We start from the raw sequence: 23,358 nt of genomic DNA, 5'->3' as shown, positions 1-23,358 counted from the left end.
ATAAAGAGCTGCAGGATGGCAAATGGTCACTATACATTATGGACACACCCTTGCAATGACTGTGAAGTACCATAAACAACACTCAGTGTGCCATTTAACTGGTTTCCTTTATCTTCAATTCCTTGTTTAGAGGCACTGAAGTTCATCAGGGTGAATCTGTGGCTGGCAGTTACCAGGATAAAACAGTAGTATTATGTTTTGGGATCCTGATGAAATGAACAAGTGGGCTTTAGCCTCCGCAGAATCTGGAGGAATGTAGCATAAGCCTCATTAAGCGTAACAGGTGAACAATCATGGTATTGTGGGCCTCATTACCCTTCATCATTTGCCTATCTTTTCAGAGGGGGCACCTACTGAGATTATTAGAAAAATGTCAAGGGAACAGGACTTACTGGGAAGGAGAATCAATTTGATTTCATCACTCGCATCATTTGGCTTTGATTGACCCAATCTGAGTACCTTGTAGTATTAGAAAGCCATAGAGAAATCTTATTAGAATATACAATAGACAAATATGAGTCATATGTTAAAAACTTTCTCCTGAATCCCGCACAGAGTTTTTGGGACAATGTCTCCCATCAAACTGAGGAAAAGGATATTGTTATTTTGTTATTGCTGTTAAAAAGGCCTCACTGGAAGCTAGGCAGCAAAATCTCTTTGATCTCCCTATATCTAAAAATGCCAGCTCTTGAATCTGACCTCATTTCTTTACTTGTTTATAGCAACACTTCCCTTACTTGTTTATAAAGAATGCCAGGATCTTTTGACTCAGAATCCAAAAGACATTAATTGGCTGTCTCACAGTACACGTTATAAGGTGTTGGGAAATATCTGAGGAAAAATGTTATCCTGAAGAGGCTATCAGTCTAACAGCTTTTGGGCCATTTGTGTTTAAAGCAACATAATGAATTTCCAACTGGTTTCCTGTTCTATGAGCTTTACCAGTCAGTGTATCCTTGTTTTCAATTGTTTACTTCACCTACTGAAATGACAATATCACCAAAGGTAGCTCATAAATGTATAAGTTAGGTCTAGGATGTAAAAAACTAGAAAGAGCATTTCTCTCACTCTAATGACAAGAAAAAGCTAAGTACAGTATAACAACAATGCTATTTTACCCATAAGAAAGCTGAGATCACAAGTCAACCAATTAGACTAAAATCCAGAGAGAGAAGGCTGCCTCCCATTCCCTGCCAAGTAAAGACCTGACATACTGCCAGTCTGACTGGTGTCAGTGTCCTATAGGAAGGGGTGACTGTCATGAAGGAAGGTAAAAGAAAGTCAGCTCAAATTTTAGTGTGTTGCTAAAGGGTGAGTATGAGCTACGGCGATCATGTGGACCCCTTGAGAGCCCCAAATTCAGGGAGAGACTACGTTCACTCACAGGCTCTTTTCCTTTTCCATGGAGCTCCACCATGTGCTCATGAGGGGGATTTAGGGGAAGGGTGGGAGATCAATGGGGAATTCCTTGTGCAGGACTGCAGGGAGGAATCAATTGTCTCTGTGGAAAGGCACAAAACCTTGGAGCCACTGCCTGGACTCTTCTCTCATAAGGAGCAAGAGTCTTAAGTACTAGGGGAATAGGACAACAAGCCCAGTCAAAGCCCTGTCATTGTTTTTGGACAAAGGAGAAAAGAAATAACCTCTCAACCTATGGTTAGTACCAAGAAAAATCTCAGAGCTCGTGATCCTATACCAGTAAAATTAGAAGCTTTCCACTGCTGGAGAGAGGAAGAAAATTCTGGCTTGCATAAGATGCACACAAATACAAGGCAGAGCTTCGCTGATGTGAAGAGGAAGGATGAGAATGCTGAGAAAGAACTCATGAAATGATAAATATAAAAGTAAATGTAAGATAATTTTTCTTATTTTAAATGACTAATAGATAATTGATTATGTAAAGCAAAAATATCAATAACAAGTTTTAAGGTTAATAAAGTATATAAAAGTAAAATGTATGACAAAAATAGCATAAAGGATAAAATAAGGATAGACAGTTATAAGTTTCTTCAACTATATAGAAAATAGTATGTGTTTTATGAATGTAAACCATGATAAAATAAAGATGTATATTGAAAACTCTAAGGCTATACAGAAACATAAGGAAAGAGGCATAACTAATAAGCCCTTAGTGGGGATGAAATGGACAATATAAGCACTGTTTAACTGACCTAAAAGCAATAAGATAAAGGGAAAAACAAAACAAAAGAATAGAACAGGAAAAACACAACCTGCAGGATGGTAGATTTAGATCTAACTATATCAACAGTTACTGTAAGTGTAGTATAATCTCATCAAAAAATGCAGACACACTTGAAAATTCATATAAAAAACTGACACTTTACATGATCTACAAAAATTAACTGAAAATGAATTATTGACCTAAACATAAAACCTAAGGCATAAAAAAATGAGAGGGAAAAAACCAAAACCAAAATAGGAACAAATTTTTATTTTACAATCCTTATTCAGGTAAATAATTGTTTAGATAGGACACAAAAGACTCAAAAAAAGGGGGGACAAATTGTACATCATCAAAATTTAAAACTTCTACACCTTGAAAAACCTTGTTAAAAAATTTCAAACATAATCCATAGACCAGGAAAAAATATATGCATAAAACATATCTTATAAAGGACTAGTCTCCATAATATAAAAAGAATATTGACAACTCAGTAACTACACAAAATTTAAAACCTGGCAAATGATACACTTAGTTAAAGAAAGAACATGGATGATGACTAAGCACAGGAAAGGATCCTCAACAGTAATCATCATCACGGAAATGCAAATTAAAACTACAATGAGTTACTTCTACATATTTCAATGGCTAAAATAAAAATTTAAAAATCTTTCAATACCAAATACTAAAAATGATGTGTAGCAACTTGAAATCTCATACATTGCTTGTGGGAATGAAAATGGTATATCTACTTTAAAAAAATACTTCTTAAAAAATTGTGGAAAATACACATCATGTAAAATGTACCATATTAACCATTTTTTAAAGTGTAGTTCAGTGGTATCAAGTACATTCATATTGTTTAACCACCACCACTATTCTTCTCCTAAATTCTTTTTTTCTTGCTAGACTGAAACTGTTCTCATTAAACAACTATTCACAATTCCTCTCTTCCCAGAGTCCCTGGCAACTACCATTCTATTATCTGTTTCTATGAATATGACCTCTCTAAGTACCTTATATATGTGGAGTCATATGTCTTTTTGTGACTGGCTTATTTCATTTTGCATGTTTTTAAAGTTCACCCAAATTGTAGCATGTGTCAGAATTTTCTTCCTTTTCATGGCTGAACAATATTCTCTTGTACATATATACTACACTTTCTTTAGCCATTCATCCTTTGATGGACATTTGAGTTGCTTCAACCTTTAGTCTATAATGCCACTATGAACATTAGTATGCAAATATCTTTTTCAGACCCTACTTTCATTTCTTTTGAGTGTACACTGGAAAGTGGAATTACTAGATCATATGATAATTATATTTTTAATTTTTGAGGAACCACTATACTGTTCTCTATCGTGGCTACAACATTTTAAATTCATGCCATCAGTGCACAAGGGTTCCAGCATTTCCCCTTATTTTCTGACACTTGTTATTTTCATCTTTTTTAAATAGTAGACCGAATTTGGGGCCTTACATATGGTCTATACGTCCTGTGTGCACTTGAGACAGATGTGTAGGCTGTTGTTTTGGGGCAGAGTTTTCTGTATAGGTCTGTTAGATCTAGTTGTTGTATTTTGTTGTTCAAGTACTCTATTTCTGTACTTATATTCAATCTGATTATTCTATTCATAATAAAAGCACATTATTGAAATCTTCAAATACTATTGTAAAACTATTTCTCCATTTACTTATCTTAATTTTTGCTGCATATATTTTGATGGTGTTTTATTACATTCATAATTATTCATAATTTTATATGATTTTTGCTTTATTGAACCTTCTGTTAGTATATAATATTCTTTGCCTTTGTAATATTTTACATATAAACTCTATTTTGTCTGACATTAGTTATAGCCACCTTTGCTCTCTTTTAGTAACTATTTTCATGTGATATCTTTCTGTTCTTTCACTTTCAACCTATTTATATCTTTGGATCTAACACAAGTCTCTTAGAGACAGCATATATATGGGTTTCTAAAAATACATTCTGTGAATAGTTGTATTTTGATCAAAGAGTTTAAATCATTTAAATTTACATTTGAAATAATTATTAATAAGAATAAACTTACCTTCTGTCATTTTTCTATTGTTTTACACATACCTTATGGAATTTTGGTCCTCCATTTGTTCATTAGTGTCTTATTTGTAATTTTTTTTGGTAAAACATATAAATTGCCTTCCCATTTTCTTGTCTGTATATTCTATAGCTATTTATTTTTTGGTTAACATAGGAGTTATATTTAAGATCATAAAATTATAATGCCTTAATCTGAATTTATACCAGCTTAACTTACTCTTTTAACAGTTCCATTTTCATTATTTCAATTATTAATATCACAGAATTACATTCTTGTACATTTTGTTTCCCAAAACATAGACTAATACTTGTTTTTTAATGCATCAGTTTCTTAAAGTATGAAGAAAATAAAAAGCAAAGTTGTAAAGCAACATCAAAATAATATGGGATTTTATAATTTCCCACGTATTTCTCCTTACAGAGATCTTCAATTCTTCACAAGACTTCAAGTTACTGCCCACTGTCCTTTCATTTCAACTTGTAGGACTCCCTTTAACATTTCTGGCAGGGCAGTTCTCATGGTAACAACAAAATCTTCAGCTTTTGTTTATCTAAGAATGTCTTTACTTTCCCCTTATTTTCATTTACTTTCCCCTTGCTTTCAAATAAGGTTTTTCTGGACATACTTGGTTCACAAGTTTTTTGACTTCCAATGTTTCTGGTGAGAAATATGCTGATAATTTTTCTGAGAATCTCTTGTATATAAAGAGATGCTTCTTTCTTGCTACTTTCCAAATTCTTTGTCTTTTGATGGTGTGATCATAATGTGTCTTGGTGTATTTGTCTCTTTTTTTTTTTTTTTTTTTTGAGACCGAGCCTCACTCTGTCATTCATGCTAGAGTGCAGTGGCATGACCTTGGCTCGCTGCACCCTCTGCCTTTGGAGCTCAAGTGATCCTCCAGCCTATCAGCCTCCTGTGTAACTGGGACTACAAGTGTGTGCCACCACACCTGGCTAATTTCTGAATTTTTTGTAAAGACAAGGTATTACCATGTTGCCCAGGCTGGTGTTGAACTACTGAGCTCAAGCAATCCACTTGCTTCAGCCTCCCAAAGTGCTGGGATTATAGGCATGAGCCACCACACCTGGCCTGTGTGGTTCTCTTTGAGTGCATCCTGTTTGGAGTTTGTGGAGCTTCATGAATGTTTACATTTATGTCTTTCATAAAGTTTGGGAAGTTTTAAACCATTATTTCTTCAAGTAATCTCCATTTTCTTTCTTTCTGTTTTATCCTTCTGGGATTCCCACAGTACCTATGTTGGTGCCTCACACCGTCTGTTAACTTTTCTTCAATCTCTTTTTTCTATTTCAGACTCAGTAATCTCAATTGTCCTGTCTTCAAGTTTGCTGATTCTCTCCTCTTGCAACATGCAGCTGTAATTCAAGATCTCCTAAGAGACAACCAAATAAGAGCTGTGAAAGGTGGAAAGAGAAAAGTGAACTGGTTAGACATACCAAGACAGGAGGAAATGCATAGTGGTTGGTCTTGTTAAGACCCCCACCTAACAGTAGAAAATGGCCCTGACCTGGTGATGTGGTTTGGCTCTGTGACCCCACCAAATTTCGTCTTGAATTGTACTCCCCATAATCCCCACGTTTCAAGGGCAAGACCAGGTAGAAGTAATTGGATCACGGGGGTGGTTTCCCCTTGTTGTTCCCGTGATTGTGAGTGAGTTCTCACATCTGGTGGTTTTATAAGCATCTGGCATTTCCCCTGCTTGCACTCACTCCATCCTGCCACCCTGTGAAGAAGGTACCTACTTTACCTTTGCCTTCTGCCATGATTGTAAGTTTTCTGAGGCCTCCCAAACAATGCATAACTGTGAGTTGATTAAACCTCTTTCTTTTATAAATTATTCAGTTTTGGGTATTTCTTTTTTCTTTCTTTCTTTCTTTTTTTTTTTTTGGAGATGGAGTTTTGCTCTTTTTGCGCAGGCTGGAGTACAGGGGTGCAATCTTGGCTCACTTCAACCTCTGCCTCCCAGATTCAAGCGATTCTCCTGCCTCAGCCTCCCAAGTAGCTGGGATTACAGGCGCCTGCCACCACGCCTGGCTAATTTTTTGTATTTTTAGTAGAGACAGGGATTCACCATGTTGGCCAGGATGGTCTCGATCTCTTGACCTCGTGATCCACCTGCCTTGGCCTCCCAAAGTGCTGAGATTACAGGCGTGAGCTACCGCGCCCGGCCTGCTTTGGGTATTTCTTTATAGCAATGTGGAAACAGACTAATACACCTGATAACATTGACCTCCACTTGACCACAGAATGTATCCTGTGTAGGATTATTCATCACCCAGGTCAAATTGGAGTCCTGACAACAAGACCAGAGGAGCACAGCATGACAAGTGTGGGGCTTCAACCTGAAGCATCACTGGCAGTGCATAGACAAGGGAACCTCTCTGTGTCTCCGCTGAGCCTGAGATTCTGCTCCAACATCCTGGGGTCCTGCTATGTTGGGCACTGACAAGAGGGACCCCACCACAACAAGACCCCTACCTGGGATGCATTCTAAACCACAGAGAGAAAAGAAACTGAAAAAAAGAATGACCTGTGGGACAATAACATTTGTGTCATCAGAGTTCAAGAATTCTAGGAGGAAGAGAGTGGAGCCGAAAGAGTACTTGTAACAATGATGGTCAAATACATCCCAAATATTATGAAAGATAAAACCCAAATAACAAAGAAGCTGAGCAAATCCAAAATGTGATCAACCTAGAGGAACCCATGTCAAGATACATTGCAATTGCTGGAAAATAAAGACAAAGAAAATGTCTTATGACTGTGGTGGTGGTTACATTATTTTGTACGTAAGTATTTGTCAATATTTACAGACTGTAGAACTGGAAAGGAAAACATTTGCTCTATGAAAATCATACCTCAAAAACCTGAATTAAAACATATCTGGCCGGGTGCAGTCACGCACGCCTATAATCTGAGCACTTTGGGAGGCTGAGGTGGGCAGATCACTTGAGGTCAAGAATTCGTGACCAGCCTGACCAACATGGTGAAACCCCATCTCTAATAAAAATATAAAAATTAGCCTGCGGTGGTGGTGCATGCATGTAAATCCTAGCTAATAAGGAGGCTGAGGCAGGAGAATTGCTTGAACCCAGGGGGCGGAGGTTGCAGTGAGCCAAGATCTTGCCACCACCCTCCAGCCTGGATGACAGAGCAAGACTGTCTCAGAAAACAAAAACAAAAACAAACTAGATATCAGAGTGTCTATGATGTTCTATCACCTCCTTATCTGTCTTCTGTAAAAATGTAACATGAAATTACTAGGAAAGTCTTCTTTAGCATCTTTATTTGGTCATGTGGCTTCCAGTACACATCCATGAAATCATTTCCACAAATTATCTTTTTCTCTACCTTTTTTCCAAATGCTATCCTATGCCTGTTTTCATGGTTTATGTAGGTGCACTACTCATAGGCAATTATTTGCTTACTGTGTGCTGTGCTTACTACTGGATCTTGCTGTGCAAGATGAAAAACGCTTGGTGTTTTCTCCTGTGAGTCCACTGAGATACATTTGCTCCGTTCCTCGCATTATAGGTGGATGCGAAAATTCCCAGGTAAGCAAGTTGGAAACTGCGAGGGATGTGGGGATTCTGCCTCCTTCTCCTGCATAAATCCAAGCAACCCCCGTCTCGCCCCTGCTGCCTCCTTACCTGCTTTCACTTGAATTCCCTCTGTGCGCCCTACTACTGTTTCCTCCTGTAAAACAGTTTTCACCTTCACTTCCTCAATGTCTATCTGGAACTTTGTATCCAGCCTTACCCTCCTCTAAGCTGTTTACTGAAAAGTGTTTTGTATACTTATTTTCTTCCCTCAAATACCTTTCTAAATCCTGTGTCTAGTGGACACGGGACATAGCCCCTGCTCTAACAGATAACAAGTAATGTAGTAGGCAAATTGATTACACTGAGGTAAGAGTAGTGACAAAGTAAGCCACAAATATTGATAGACAGTGGATAAAAGGGCTCTTACGTACAGATTTGAAGCTACACTCAGTTGAGAAGGTGAAAGCCAATACGTATGAGGGTTTTCTGTAAGGCTGTGAACTCTCCGCTGTGCAAACACAAGCAGATAGCACATGTATCAAAGGCATTCTAATCAGGGAGTTCACTTAGTCATAAACTCCACAATTCTGTGAGTTGATGCTTTATTTTTAATTTTACAAACAGATTTACAGGTTGTATTCTTCCAAATGAGTATATTTTTCAGATTAACACACTTTTGCAATTCTTCTTTGGAAATGCATCATAGGCTGTATGTAAGCCATAAAATACAAGTTATTATCCCCTTAATTTTTATCAGAAAAGGGGCAACTTTGTTAGTTATCTCATTCATTCTGGCCTCTGAATTATCATCCTTTCGGGAAACTGGACAATGAATGTCTTGACTCATCAATGTGTCTCCCACTGTCTCTTCCACTTACTACATTTGTCCTTTAGTGGAGCAATAAAAATAAAATCAGAAATCATGTCTATCAGTGAATTGCCATGATTAAGAATGTTCATATCAAATTTTGCAGGTTTTAAAAGCTATTCAAAACAAAGAATTCAAAGTGCTTTAATGATATTGGAAAAAACAATGACATCTTGCTGGAATAAGTTTGATGCCTTCCAATGAGATGCCTGAAAAGATAGTAAAATTTGTATGTGGAACTCTGGTGTATTTTTTAAGCTATTAGAGCGGACTCTCCCTATTACTGGTTTCCACATCCATGAATTCAGCCAACCTTATATCTGAAAAAAAGATTTGTCTGTACTGAACAGGTACAGACTTTTTTCCTTGTCATTATTCTTCAGAAATACAGGATAACAACCCTTCATATAGCATTTACACTGTATTAGCAATAACACATAATCTAGAGATGATTGAAAGTATACAGGAGGGTGTGCATAGGTTATATGCAGGTGGTACCTATTTTATATCAGGGTTATGAGCATCCATGGATTTTTTTTGTGTCTGAGAGGGGTCCTGGAACCAATCTTCTGGGGATATTGAGGGGCACTTTTACTATGCAATTGGAATGATAACAGGGGGCGTGTATTGAGTGCTTACTTCTTACCAGGTACTCTTTGACATTTCTCACCACTATAGTCTCATTTAACGTCTATCATCATTCTGTGAGAGATTTTATTCATATCCTGGTTATCAAGCTTCATGTTCATTTATGTCACATTAGCTTGAAGTACTAAGAATGTCAGACATCAGCAGCAATGTTGGTGCAAAGGAGGGCATTGGAAGGCTGCAGCCACCATGAAATCTCAATTAGCTCCTCAAACTATCCTACAGACACTCCATCTAAGAAACACGTGATATGCTGGGTCACCGAGAGTCCCACCGATATTTTCTCTTTCAGGTTTCCTTGGTAGAAACTTAGGAGCCACCACTGATGAGCAATATGAAAAATGTGAGACAATAACATTCCTGGTTTTCTTTATTCATCCGTTGTTCCTTTCTCTTCTTGACGGACAAGTATGTGCTCACACACACACACACATGCATATGCACAGACTGCACACACATACATGTGTAAGTGCACACACACATGCAGCATACATGTGTGTTCTCTCACAGAGAACAGTATAGTATCATAATACAGCAGAATTAGGAATACATTTCTAGCAACTTTCAGTTTGCTCCAGTCCTTAGAATAAATCTTGACTCTCAACCTGCCAACATCTGTATGTGAAAAATTCATTTTAAAACACATACTAGTATTTGATGATTGTTTTCTATTTGATATTGCTGCTCTTCTAGAAAGACTGACTTGAACTCACCCACGCTTTCATTTAACACACACACAACTACCATTACTAGAAAATTGCATAGAAGGGACAGTCCCTATCTGTCTCCACACACACATTTTTGTATGCTCTATTAAAATCGCTTACTTTGCCAATTATATTTCACTGTGCCTGGTTACTAAGGCATCCTTTGTGTCACATTAATGCGTGTGAGGGTAACCACCATGCTTCCAGGTAACATTAGAGCGACTTCCAATTTCATTTCGGTATACATTTGTCCTGAAGTCCCTATCATTAGGCACCTTTACCTGTGGAGCTTTCAGGTGGGCATATTGGGGTTTATGTCACCGTGACAGGTCACTAAAACTTGCCAGTGCTACACTGACATGCGCTTTGCAGTTTGCCTTTACATTTGTTGTAACCTTAATGAAGGCTTGTGCCAGAAAGATAGGCTGGCATAGCAATGAAGTATGAGTCATTACAATCCTCTGCAATCCAGAAAGAAATGTCAGTGCAGCAGCTCAATCTCCATTGCTTTTTATATCTGAGTGCCAGGTGGATTTTAAATTTCTTTAAAATACTTTAACTAATCAAGCTTCCATTCCAGCCTCTTCTCTTCCCCCAAACTGCAATCTCTTTCATTTTACTTTCTTTCTATTCAACGACAAAAGTAATCATTTCGAAAAGTATTTGTACTGACTTTTTGTTTTGCTTTCCCATGAAATTACTAAAAAATATAATCATGCATCAGTTGTAGACATTGCAGCCTAAAGTGATGCAGTTATGAGACAAATTATTAACCTTTACTTCTTAGGTATAATACAGGAATTAACATAAAAAATATAAGTACATTGAGTTGTAAGTGCTTATATGTTTTAGACATATGCTTATTGACACAGGTGTTCTTTTAAAGAATTTCTTTAGAAAACAGTTTCTGTTTTTTAACAAAATATTAACTTTAATTTGAGTTGGATAGTTTCAATTTGTATTTAGGTAATTTAAATAAATACCAATATATAATCTGTGTTAATACTCTAATATTATTCTGCTCTTGTCTTTGTTTTTTTTTTTTGTTTTTTTTTTGTTTTTTTTTTTGGTGACACATGTAAGTATCCTTGCCCCACTTAATGAAGAAATTGAATATAGAATTCTAGGTGGGCAGGGTTTATTTATTTTCAAGAACTATATGAAGTGAGAGTCAGCCATGAGTGTGTAAGGATATACATTTCCACAGGCTTGCCAACTAAGATATTATAAAACTATAAACTTTGACAACTGAATGGATGAAAACTTTAACTGTAGTTTAGTTTTCATATTCTGTAATACTAGTGATGTTCAAGAGCTTTTCATTTATTATCAAATATTTAATTTTTATTATTGTTACTTTCCTGTGTTAATTTTTTTGAGTGGTCATTTAAAAATTAATTTGTAGTTTTTTATTAATTTTTACTAATATTATTTCCTTGTTACATACGTAGAACATAATTTCTAAATGTCTTTTCTTTATCCTCTAACTTTGCTTTTAAGTACATGTAAAAGTACCTAATTTTGATGAAGAACATTTATCAGTCTTTGCTAGGTTTTGTTCTGGAGACTTCTTTATAAGCCCTTTCCTCCCTTTCCAACTTCATGAATATACATATAGATACATAAGATATATGTGTGTGTGTATAATACATATGTATATATTTGTTTTTATATCATTAGTTCTAGTCCATTCATCTATTCATTTAATACAAATCCTACACTCTCGTAGTAACTTGAAATATAAAGTAAGTTTCGATATTCTGAAGGAAAGCTCTTCCTTTTTTATTTTCCATAATAGTCTTGGCTTTCTTTGTGCATATATTGCATTATATAAATTTTACGACTGTTTTGTCAGGGTCTATAAAAAGTCATTTTAAAGATTTGTCTATGACTATGCTGTACTTATGGGTTAATTTTGGAGAGATGGTATATATGTCATATTGAATATTCAATTCATGGATATAATATCTCTAGTAATTTGGGTAACCTTTATTTCCTTAGTAGAATTTTTAATTTTTTTTATAAATCCTTTCTAGAGTTTTATAGTTTTTATAGTTTCCCTAGGTATTTTGTTACTTTAATATTTTACGTCAATATTTTCTAATTTGTGTTTGCTGATGTATTAGATATTTATTCAGCTATGTACCACCTAATGATATTTCAGGTTGACAATGGGCTGCATATATGATGGTGGTTCCAGTAGATTATAATCTAGATGAAAAATTCCTATCACCTTGTGATGTCATGGACATGATAACATCATAGTGCAACACAACAAGGGCTTGCAGTGACGTTGCTGTGAACAAACCTACAGTGCTGCCAGTTGGATAGGAATATAGCACATACAATTGCATACAGTGCATGATAATAGGTGACTGCTACTGGTTTATTTATTTACCACACTATATTTTTATCATTAACTTAGAATGTACTCCTGCTACTTACTGAAACAATGTTAACTGTTAGGCAGCCTCGGGCAGGTCCTTCCAGAGGTATCTGGAAGGCACCGTGATCATAGGAGATGACAGCTCTATGCCTGAAGATATTCTAGTGGGACAAGATGTGGCGGTGGAAGACAGTGATATTGATGATCCTCACCCTAGGTGTAAGCTAATGTGTGCATTTGTGTCTTAGATTGTATTTAAAAAAATTAAAAGTAAAAAAGTAAAAATATAAAAGAGCTTTTCCAAAAATGATATAAAGAAAGAAAATATATTTGTACAGCTATACAATGTGTTTATGTTTTAAACTAAGTGTGATCATGAAACTTAAAGAGTTAGACAATTAGAAAGTCTGCAAAGTAAAACAATTACACTAAGCTAAGGTTAATTTATTATTGAAGAAATAATTTCTTTTTAATTCAGTGTAGACTAAGTGTACAGTGTTTATAAAGTCTACGGTAGTGTATGGTAATGTATGAGGTCTTCACATGCATCCATCACTCACTCAATGACTCACCCAGAGAACCTTCCAGTCCTGCAAGCTTTATTCCTGCGCCCTATACAGGTATACCATTTGTAATCTTTTGTGCCATAATTTTACTGTACCTTTTTGATATTTAGGTATGTTTAGATACACAAATACTGTTGTGTTACAATTGCCTACGGTATTCAGAAAAGTAACATGCTGTTCAGGTTTACAACCCAAGAGAAACAAACTCTAACACTTAGCCTAAGTGTGTCGTAGATTAAATCATGTAAGGTTGTGTAACTACACTCTATGACATTCACACAAGGATTCTCAAATGATACCTGTGTCGTTAAGTGATACGTGACTGTATTTTCATTTTCCATAGGCTGTTTTATTTAAACTCTGGTTTTTCAGTGGATTCTTCTGAATTTTCTAGGTTGTCTGTGAAACTACCTAGAAAATTGTCTGGAGTTGTTTGCCATTTTTCTCTTGTGTTTAAATCATTGTACTTAATTTTATTTCTTTTCTTATGTAATTCGCTGGACTTTTAATACAATAGTGAATTTTAATGTCTTCTAGATTCTACTAAGACATTAACGTTACATCGGCTTTTGAGATTCTCCCCAAAATGAAACTTTCACTGATAAAAAAGCAAGAGAGAGCTTGAATGACTAGAGAAACTCATACAACAATGAAGGGCGAATTGTGGGGATAGACGCAAATGTCTGCATGTGATACACAGAATGTCCCCAAAACTCACAGATGCATGTTTAGAAAATGGTGGTAATTGAATATGATCTATAGCCTAGTTAGGAATAATGAATCAAAATTAACTTTTGGTTTTGATTATTGTACTATTAAGTTATAAGATGTCACAATTGAAGGAAGATGGGTGGGACCGTGTACTATTTATGGAACTTCTATTACGTTTATAATTATTTCAAAACAAAACATGTCTAAAAAGTCAAGAGAGAGCTCAGTGGAGCCAGGTGCCATAAGGTGGGTAGGTGTGTGAAGGTTGGGGGGATCAGTGCTCTCTGTGATGTTAGCAACCAAAAACAAAGACGGGCACCTGCCTTCGCCAGGAAGGGGCCGAGGAATTGCCACGTGGAGCTCTTTTCCTTCCTCCACCTTATCCAGGGGAATCCCTGTCCTGCTCAATGTGAGGTAGACACTAGCCAGGAAGCAGCCCAAGAAAGCACAGAGCTTGAAGCCTGCTAGGATTGGGAGCTGGTGCAAACAGAGTTCTGCATTAAGTCCACTCACCCACACATCTCCTTCTCTATTCCCTGTTGTAAGGTGAGGTTTATAGCCGGCATTCTGGTTCATATCCACTTGGGTGTTTTTGCTAATAATTTCATCTTTACTTCTACAGTATAAAATTATTATACAACCCATCTTATTTGGTTCTATAGTTTGTCAGTTTTCATCATTCTTTTTCTTTCCTCGATTATTTGTCTCAGAATTTTATCTTATTGATCTCTCCAAATAATTAGCTTTTGGTTTAGATGACCTACTCCAGTGTGTTTATTCTCTGTGTTTTTATTCTTAATTCATTATTTTCTTTTTTCTTGTTTACTGAGTATATTCAGTTCTTCTTAAACTGTTAGAGAGAAGCATTTAGTAATGTGTTTTCAGTGTTTCTTGTTTTCTGATAAATATAGTTGAAGCTGGAATAAATAGCACCTGTTCCTGGCACAGTGATACCTGCTGAGGGGATCATAGGGGCTGAAACCCTTCCTGTCCCCATGGCCAAGCCTGCACTCTGCACTAGAGGCAGCCTTGAACCTAGTGAAGCTTTGTCTTCCTGAATCCTGGGGCTGTCTGTTTCATTACCTTTCGGCATTTCTATTTACTGAAGAGAAGTAGCAAGACGGCCTGCTGGTTTTTTTCTTTGAGAATATTTTCTTAAAAAAGTTTTCTAAAAAGCTTTTTTTTCTGTATAAAATATTTTTAATTGTCAGATTTCAGTGATTTTATCCATTTTTGGCTAGGTATAAAGTCAACCCTTTCTAAAAGTAAGTGTAGGCTTGCTTTAGCCTGACAAGGACTTTCCAGATACGTTTTCTTTTATCGTATTTCATTACATCTACTACATGTGTTGTTCTTTATTAGTCTGAAATTTTTCTGCAGGCATTATACATATATAAACATATTCTATTATTTGATTTTTATATCTATCGTCTTCTTTATATTTCTTCTCCTTGGAATTATAGGCTTACATGATCATTTCATCTCTGATTTATTTTTCTGCATTAATAAATTCCCTCTTTATTTTTAATGTCCTCTGAATTATCTTATGACATGATTAATTTCACTTATTTTATTTAACTTGGGCAATCTCTGTTTTCCTTTAAAATTGTTATTTTAAAATTTACTAATGTGTATATTTGGTTTCATAGTGTTCTTGTTTTATTTAATTTTTAGAGAAATTCAAAACATGCTGTCTAAGCTATTTTTATTTTTAAAAACATAGAAATCTAATTTACTCTATTTCCTTAGCGCTGGTTGATTCCGTCTTTATATTAAAAAGTAATTTCACAGGACTCATGCTGGTTTTTCATGCTAATCATTGAGCAAAGAGAGGCCAATAATTGATGCTAGTGATTTCTAAAATTGAAAATGAGGGTGTTCCCTCACAGTTCATTTGAATGCTATTAGATTTTTTTTCTTGGATCTTATGCTGGGGGAAGAGATAAATGATAAGAGTTGAGAGAGTTGGATTTCAGGGAAATGTCAACATTTGGATTTGATTTCAACAAAGGGTATTGTTTATCTGGTGAAGCCACTATGGCAAGAACCAACTTTCTTCACTTGAACTGTGTTCATGCCATTGTTTATCCCCTAGAAAACTGGCACCTCCATCAAGAAATAATGCCTACATGGACTCAGTTGTTCAAGCCAAACCTGGGAATTACCTCTGACAGCTATCTCTTCTTTAGCCTTGAAGGTTCTATTAATGCAACTCCAAGGATATTTCTAAAAAACATCCACTTCACTTATGCTTTATTGCCAGTACCCAAGATAAAGTGACTATGCTGTCTCAATAGACTAGAATTATCCCAGCTTTCATCCATGTCCCCTACTATTCATTTTCTAAACAACACCCAAATCATTTTTAAACATTCTGTAATGATATTTTTGATGGTTAGTTTTGTGTCAACTTGTCTGGGCTAAGACATGCCCAGATGACTGACAAAACATTATTTCTGGATGTGTCTGTGAGGGTGTTTTTGGAAGAGATTAACATTTAAATCAGTACACTGAGTAAAGAAGATCTGCCCTCATCCATGTGGGCAGGTATCATCCCACCCATCAAGGGCCCAAATAGAACAAAATGGCAAAGGGAGGATGAGTGAATTTACTCTCCGTCTCCTTGAGCTGGAACATCAATATTCTCCTGCCTGGGACATTGAAGCTCCTGATCTTAGGGCATCAGATTATGAAACTTAGCCCAGAAGCTCTCTTCTCCACCCCACCCTGGTTCTCAGGCCTTAAGGCTTGGAGCAAATTATACCACCAGCTTTCCTTGTTTCTCAGCTTGCAGACAGCATGGCGGGACTCTTCAGCCTCCATAATTGCGTAGGCCAATCCCATCTATTTCTATCTTGTTCTATGTCTATGTCTGTCTATGTCTATGTGTCTATGTCTATGTCAAGGTTTATGTTGATGTTGATGTCTATGTCTAGATCTATGTGGATGTCAATGTCTATCTCTAGTTCTATCCTATTTGTCTGTTTCTCTGGAGGAGAATACATTCTCTTTTTTGTCAATGCTACATCATTTATTCAGGAAAAATTCAAGTTGGTATTCGGTTCTTCAGTGTTCTTCAGTAAAAACCATGCTCAAAGATTATTGTATGAAGACTCTGTTTTCCAAGTTTGCTGAAGTGATTTTTCTCTCTTAATTTCATATTATGTTTGTGGATTGTTAGGTTGATTTCTGAGGAACAGCAGGAATGGGTGGGTGGGGATCAGTCAGAGGGATGGTGGGTTGGATATCTTTATTCGTGTTATTGTGTTATTGTTTACTCTCCTAACATTTTTGAAACCTCTGACCTATATTTGACTGTTACTCCTTTGATGGTGTATCAGTTTCATGAAGCTGCCTTAACAAACTGCCATAAACTGGGTCCTTAAAACAATAGAAATTTAGTTTCTCATCATTCTAGAGGTTAAGAATAAAAAAATAAGCTTTTAGCAGGGGCACAATCCCTCCAAAACCTCTAGTAGAAGATTTTTTTCCTTTCCTTTGCCTGCTTCTGGTAACCCCAGTGCCTTGGTTACAGAGGCATCACCCTCATCTCCACCTCTGCACCTCTGTTGTCACATGACTGACTGTCACTTCTCTTCATGTCTCTGTCTTCTGCTTTTTTTTTTTTTTTTGATGGAGTCTCGCTCTGTCACTAGGCTGGAGTACAGTGACACAATCTCAGCTCACTGTACCTCTGCCTCCTGGGTTCCAGTGATTCTCCTGCCTCAGCCTCCTGAGTAGCTGGGACTATAGGCACGCACCACTATGCCCAGCTAATTGTTGTATTTTTAGTACAGATGGGGTTTCACCATGTTGGCCAGGATGGTCTCGATCTCTTGACCTCGTGATCCGCCCACCTTGGCCTCCTATGAGGGCCCACCCTAGCAACCTCTTCTTAACTTGATCATATCTGCAAAGACCCTGTTTCCAAATCAGGGAACATATACAGATAACAGGGGTTAGAACTTCAACAGATATTTTTGGGAGACAGAATTCAATCCACATCAGATGATATTTATGGTTCTTGAAAGCAATTGTGACTTATTCACATTTAAGTCTTCAGAATGGGAGAGAATAAAAACTGATAGCACAGTTAATGCTCAGAACACGGTAAAATCGTATGGTGATAAGATGGGTTTCTATTGTGTCTGCTAAACTGCCCTATGAAGAAAATTTTAAATTCCATTGTTCAATGGTGGCACCATTGCAGTAAATATATACCTCTCATACAGTCTACTTGATTTATAGTTTCTGATAGATGTGATAATACTTAAGCCTTGGTATATATTATTATACTTATGATACATATATCTAAGTCACTTATAAACTGTCATTAGTTTGCACATTTATTTTTGTTATAACATGAAATCCAAATGTCCATTTTCCAGCTATGAGTGCTAAGCTATGAGTAGTTGTTCTGTTTATCTTTTCTATCTCATTTGGCTTAAAATGGATGCTTAGGATGCTTAGTTAAGGGTAACAGGATTTAAAGCCTTGTCATCAGAGAGCTACTTGAAAACTAGTCTCTTTATGCCAATGTATTCTAGTCGTTGCTGTTGAAGGCAGCATAACCAAACAGTGTAGTATTCAATAGCAATAAAAACAATCTTAGGACAGTGATTTCTCTGGAATTCTTCATTCTTAATGAGTGGTATTACTTCTTATGTTTATCTGGTGAAGCTAAGGCATAAGATGTTACTAATAGATGCAAACTACTCTATTCAAGTGATCATCTGCCCAGTGCTTAGGAAACAATTTTGACTGGTGCTGAATGCATCTGAATGAGCAAATCACATGCTGTGAAACTCGGTATAATAATTGGAGAAGATGTGTTGTCTTTCTGTTTTGTAAATTCTTCTGTATATCCAGTAAGCTGTGGATAAACAGGTTCAGACAAATATTACGAGTTGGAATGCCAGCTCTAGATTGTGCAGGAAAAGATTTTTTGTCAATTTTTTCTGACCCTCAAAATTGTGCACATTTTACAGGAAGCACAGATATTAAATCATGTCCCTCACCTTTCTTTATTCAAACAATGAACACTGCTAGTTTGAGTTGCTATTAGAAAGTACCATAGACCAGGTGCCTTATAAACAGTGGAAATGTATTTCTCATAGGTCCAGAGGCAGGGAAGTCCAAGAGTAAGACGCTGGCAAATTCTGCATCTGGTGAGGGTTGCTTCCTGCTTCCTAGATGATGGCTCTTCACTGTAACCTCACAGTGTTAAAAGGGGCAAGAGAACTCTTCGGGGTCTCTTTTAAAGAGGCACTAATCTCATTCATGAGGGCTCCACCTTCATGATTTATTCATCTCCCAAGGGCCCCACCTCCAAGTACCATCACATTGTGAATTAAGCATCAACGGCTGACTTTAGGGAGGACACAAACATTCAGTCCATAGCACACACTTCGGCCCTGTCTAGCGTAGCAGCGAACTCTAAGCATTTTCTGGATTGTCACTCTAAGTTGCGGTTGACTTAGGTCACAGGTGACACATACCCAAGTGATTAATTCTATGACCCTTTCACAATGAGACCAAGACAGTTTTCTATATTAGAGAACGTGTGCTATGTTATATCATACAGTTTTCTATAGTATAAAAAAATTTTGACCAAAAAATATTATTTGATTTTTATCTCATCCAAAGAAAGAAAAGTTGTGGAAGAAAGTAAAACAAAAATCTTGGGAAACCCTGTTGAATATTCTGTTATATGAGCTGCAGAAATCCTTCGATAGTTATAATACATTAAAATTGTGGATTCTTTTTTCACTGGGGTAATCAGATTCCATTGCTGACTTATTTATGTAAATAAAATTGAGATTAATGAACATTCCTCTTATGCAAGAAAAAATTGTGTGTATTTTTTAAATTCAGTAGCTAGAACATACAGTGATGAAAATGAATGTTGCCAATTGAATTGACTGAACAGGAAGAGGTAGTTTCTAAATGTCATTGTATTTTTTACCCTGGATATCATTACTATATAGAGATAGGGCCAACATGAAGAAACAATAATATATTCCTTATCACACAATTTCTTCTTACACGGATTGTAAATGGGTGAAAATTGAAAAAGCTATACTTGCTTTTTTCATAGTAAATGGAATCAAAACAAAAACAACATGAGTATTTGCATTAAATGCATTGGCATTCACTAGATTCAGTTAGCATAACAACCAACTAGGTGGGCTGATATGGGTATAGCAGCTGCCTGTCATCAAAGGGTAAGGATTTGATATTGTTCCTAACCCAGATCTAGGGTTAAGTGAAGATTTGTTTTGATGAATAATACAAATTTTAAAATCTTTTAAAAGAATTTTTTCCTCCATAGAAGTCAATTTACCAAATTCCCAAATAAAGCAAACTCGCAGGTACAAAAATATAATTTGTGTTTCTGAAAATATTCCAGTATACATAATGAGTCTTCGTTATGTTTGGCATTTGTCCAGCTCCAATCAAGTTTTCTGTGCAGTTCTGCAATTTTTAATTAATATTGGTTTTTAAATTTTCTATTTGTATCAGTTTTTTACTATGATATTATATTCTTCTATGTGTATTTTCCACTTTTCCAACACGTTTTGAACCATTTGACTTTTTTTTTTTTTTTTTAAATAGACAGTCTTGCTCTGTCACCAGGCTGGAGTGCGGTGGCATGATCTCAGCTCACTGCAACCTTCGCCTTCTAGGTTCAAGTGATTCTCTTGCCTCAGCCTCCTGAGTAGCTGGGACTACAGGCACACACCACCATGCCCAGCTAATTTTCTGTATCTTTAATAGAGACAGGTTTCACCATGTCGGCCAGAATGGTCTCCGTCTCTTGTCCTCGTGATCTGCCCGCCTCAGCCTCTCAGTGTGCTGGGAATATAGGCATGAACCGCGGTGCCCGGCTGAGTCATTTGAATTTAAAGTCACATGCTGGGCCTGTTTGTTTACTCTTTGGTTGTGTGCTGGGTGTGGGATCATGAACAGACTTTGTTCATAAAGCGCCTCTCTTTTAATATGACTTGTAAATGCTATTTTAGCAAATTGGTTTTAGTCATATGTCATCTGAATCTTATGGCACTATTGACTATCTCCTATCTTTTCCTAGCCAGAGAAGATAAATTATTTTCTCATTCATGTTTTTATACCATGTTTTTGGTATAACATAAAACACTCTTTTCTGATAAATTCAAACTCTTTAGCATCAAGAGGGTAGGCTGCTGAGGCAACCTCACAGCATCTCAAAATGACTCTTAATCTGTCACTTGTGGATGCAGATGAGTGCGATCTGCCACCTATTGCGTAACACTGCCGGTTAAGTCATTTATCTTTTCCCCATTGCTTGCTATGTAAAGCCCAAATGACCCATCATGGCAGACACACTGTGAGCCTATCTTTTACACTTTATATCCTACCCCATTTTTATTTAAGTACCCTATGCTTTGGCCATACCAAATCTCTTGTTGTTTCCCATATTTACTTCCTGTTATGATGTACATTCTCTTTCCTCTATCTTGAAAACATTTTACCTTAATTGTCCAACAGATAAAAACCTCTAAGTGCCATTTAAGCCTCTGCTTACGTGGGGTCTTCCATGAGAAGTCTTTGGGCATTTTCAAGGGCTCTTGGTCAGTTTCTCCTCTGTGGGGATCGCTCCCTCCCACGGTGTGCTAGTCACTCCTTTACTGTGGCGTTTATCATGTGAAGTGGCAGTTTGCTAATTGTGAGTCAATGCTTTCATGCTTCTGGAGATAGGGATGTGTGCTTGCCCTCCTCTGACCCAGAACATCACTTCCCCTGTAATGCCTCTTCAGACAATGCTGGTGGAACACATGTTCACTATTTCTCTTTTGAACTGGAGAATTGTCCCCTCCATTCTATATGTAATTGACACATCCTAGAGATTTATGATCTCCTACCACTGGGGAGATTATAACATCACTGAAAACAACAAGAAGGAAGATAAAAGGAAGCTAGTGAACATTAGTAACTCCAAAGGCGCCATACGAAAATTTGTTTGGACATCTCATAAACACACCTTCAGTAAGTGCTGAAAATGTAATGTTGACTAAGCCAGCCTTTTCTATTTTACCTATGAAACCAAATTGATAAATTTATGATCCCTCTGAGTTTCTTTGTGCCTTGTAAATTAAAAAGTTATGGATCTAAAGGTGACTCATAGTTTGCCAATATAAATGTGTAATGCAAGCACACTGTTTCACTTCTGCTATGAAGGTCTAGTTTGCAGCAAATCCTCTGGATAATGGGAGGCTGGAGAAAAGCGGCATACAATACGGGCACAGGAAATCATCTCATCTGCATAAAGGCATCCAAAAGATGCAAAAGCACCCTGGACTCGAGGTACCAAAATCCTGGAGAGAAAGAAAACTCATTGAGGAGAGCTCAATATTTCACGTACCTTCGTAAAACTAATTTAAGAGAGTTCATATTTTATGTACCTTCTCCTTTCACCATATTTGCCAATTTACAGTTGCCTAAACAGAGAAACAAAATTAGCCCAGAAGAAAGCCCAAGTCTGCTGGCATTGAAGGAAACACAGAGACATAGGACAGTGGACCAATCACTTTTGGCATTGACTTACGAACTTCATTTCAGCTTTGCCAACATGGAGCAAAGAGAGTGAGATACTCAATAAAATTACCAACATTCTCATGGCACTGGAGAGATACATATTTTAGTTCAGGGATTGTCATGTGGAATGACCCTGGGAAGCATGTATCCTGTCAGTTGGCAACCCTGGAGGGTGGGACTCCGGGAGGAAGTGGGAAGCAGAAATGGACCAGCACTCACACAGACTCCCACTGAGAATCAGGACAAGTCCTGATGGCGTTAGGGTGATTTTCTCCCTCATTTAATAATGGCTCAGCTAAGCTAAGCTCAGCTAAGTCTCTTACCAAAAAATAAAAGCACCATCCAGAAACTCTCCATTTTTAAGATGCATGAAGTCCAACATTCAATAAAATACAATTACAAGCATGGCAAGAGACAGAACTCAGAGAAAATAAAAGAGAAACCAGTGATAGAAATATTGAGTTTATCAGACATGGGCTTTAAATAACTCTGATTAACATATTCAATAAAAAGACATGAAAATAGGGATAATTTTGCCTGTAGTCTATATCAAGCCTTCAGATGAAACTTCTAAAGCCAAAATTAAGAATTCAATCAATAATTGTTTTAACTGCAAAGTTGAAGTAAGGATTTATTCACAGTTTGTGAATTCAAAGTTTATTTACAGTTGAAGTAAGGATTAGGGGTCAGTAGAAAACATACTGTCAAAAGCATAAAGAGAAAAGAAATGGAGAATGTAAAGCATGCAAGAGCCATATTTGACATGGAGAAAACTATGAAGTATTTGTAACTGCAGTTCTAGAAATTGTGTAGAAAATAGATAATGAGAAACATGTGGAGAGATAATGGGAGACAATGTTCCAAAACTGACAAAAATATTAAGACATAGATTTAAGGACTATTACAAATTCCAAAGAAGAAAATAAATATACATCTACATGTATTAACCAAAATAAAGAGAAAAATCTTGAAAGCAGCCAGAGGGAAAAAATATGCGTCTTCCTTCAAGGAACAAAAATAAGACTGACAGCTGTCTTTTTAACAGAAAGAGTGAAAAGCACAAGATGGTAAA

At 36.6% G+C, this 23,358-nt stretch overlaps 1 long non-coding RNA gene across 1 annotated transcript in view; it reads left to right on the top strand.

Annotated features, from left to right (window-relative positions):
• Positions 1–14,125: 14,125 nt before the first annotated feature.
• LOC126951985 (uncharacterized) overlaps positions 14,126–23,358 on the top strand; it is a 79,422-nt gene continuing 70,189 nt past the window's right edge. Inside the window, exon 1 of the long non-coding RNA XR_007724753.1 lies at positions 14,126–14,258. This is a non-coding gene — a long non-coding RNA (uncharacterized LOC126951985). The remainder of the gene's footprint in view (positions 14,259–23,358) is intronic.

This window comes from Macaca thibetana, chromosome 4 (assembly GCF_024542745.1).
Source record: "Macaca thibetana thibetana isolate TM-01 chromosome 4, ASM2454274v1, whole genome shotgun sequence".
NCBI classification, from domain to species: Eukaryota; Metazoa; Chordata; class Mammalia; order Primates; family Cercopithecidae; genus Macaca; species Macaca thibetana.
Note: the sequence above shows the minus strand (reverse complement) of the source record. Positions and strands in the feature narration are given on the sequence as shown.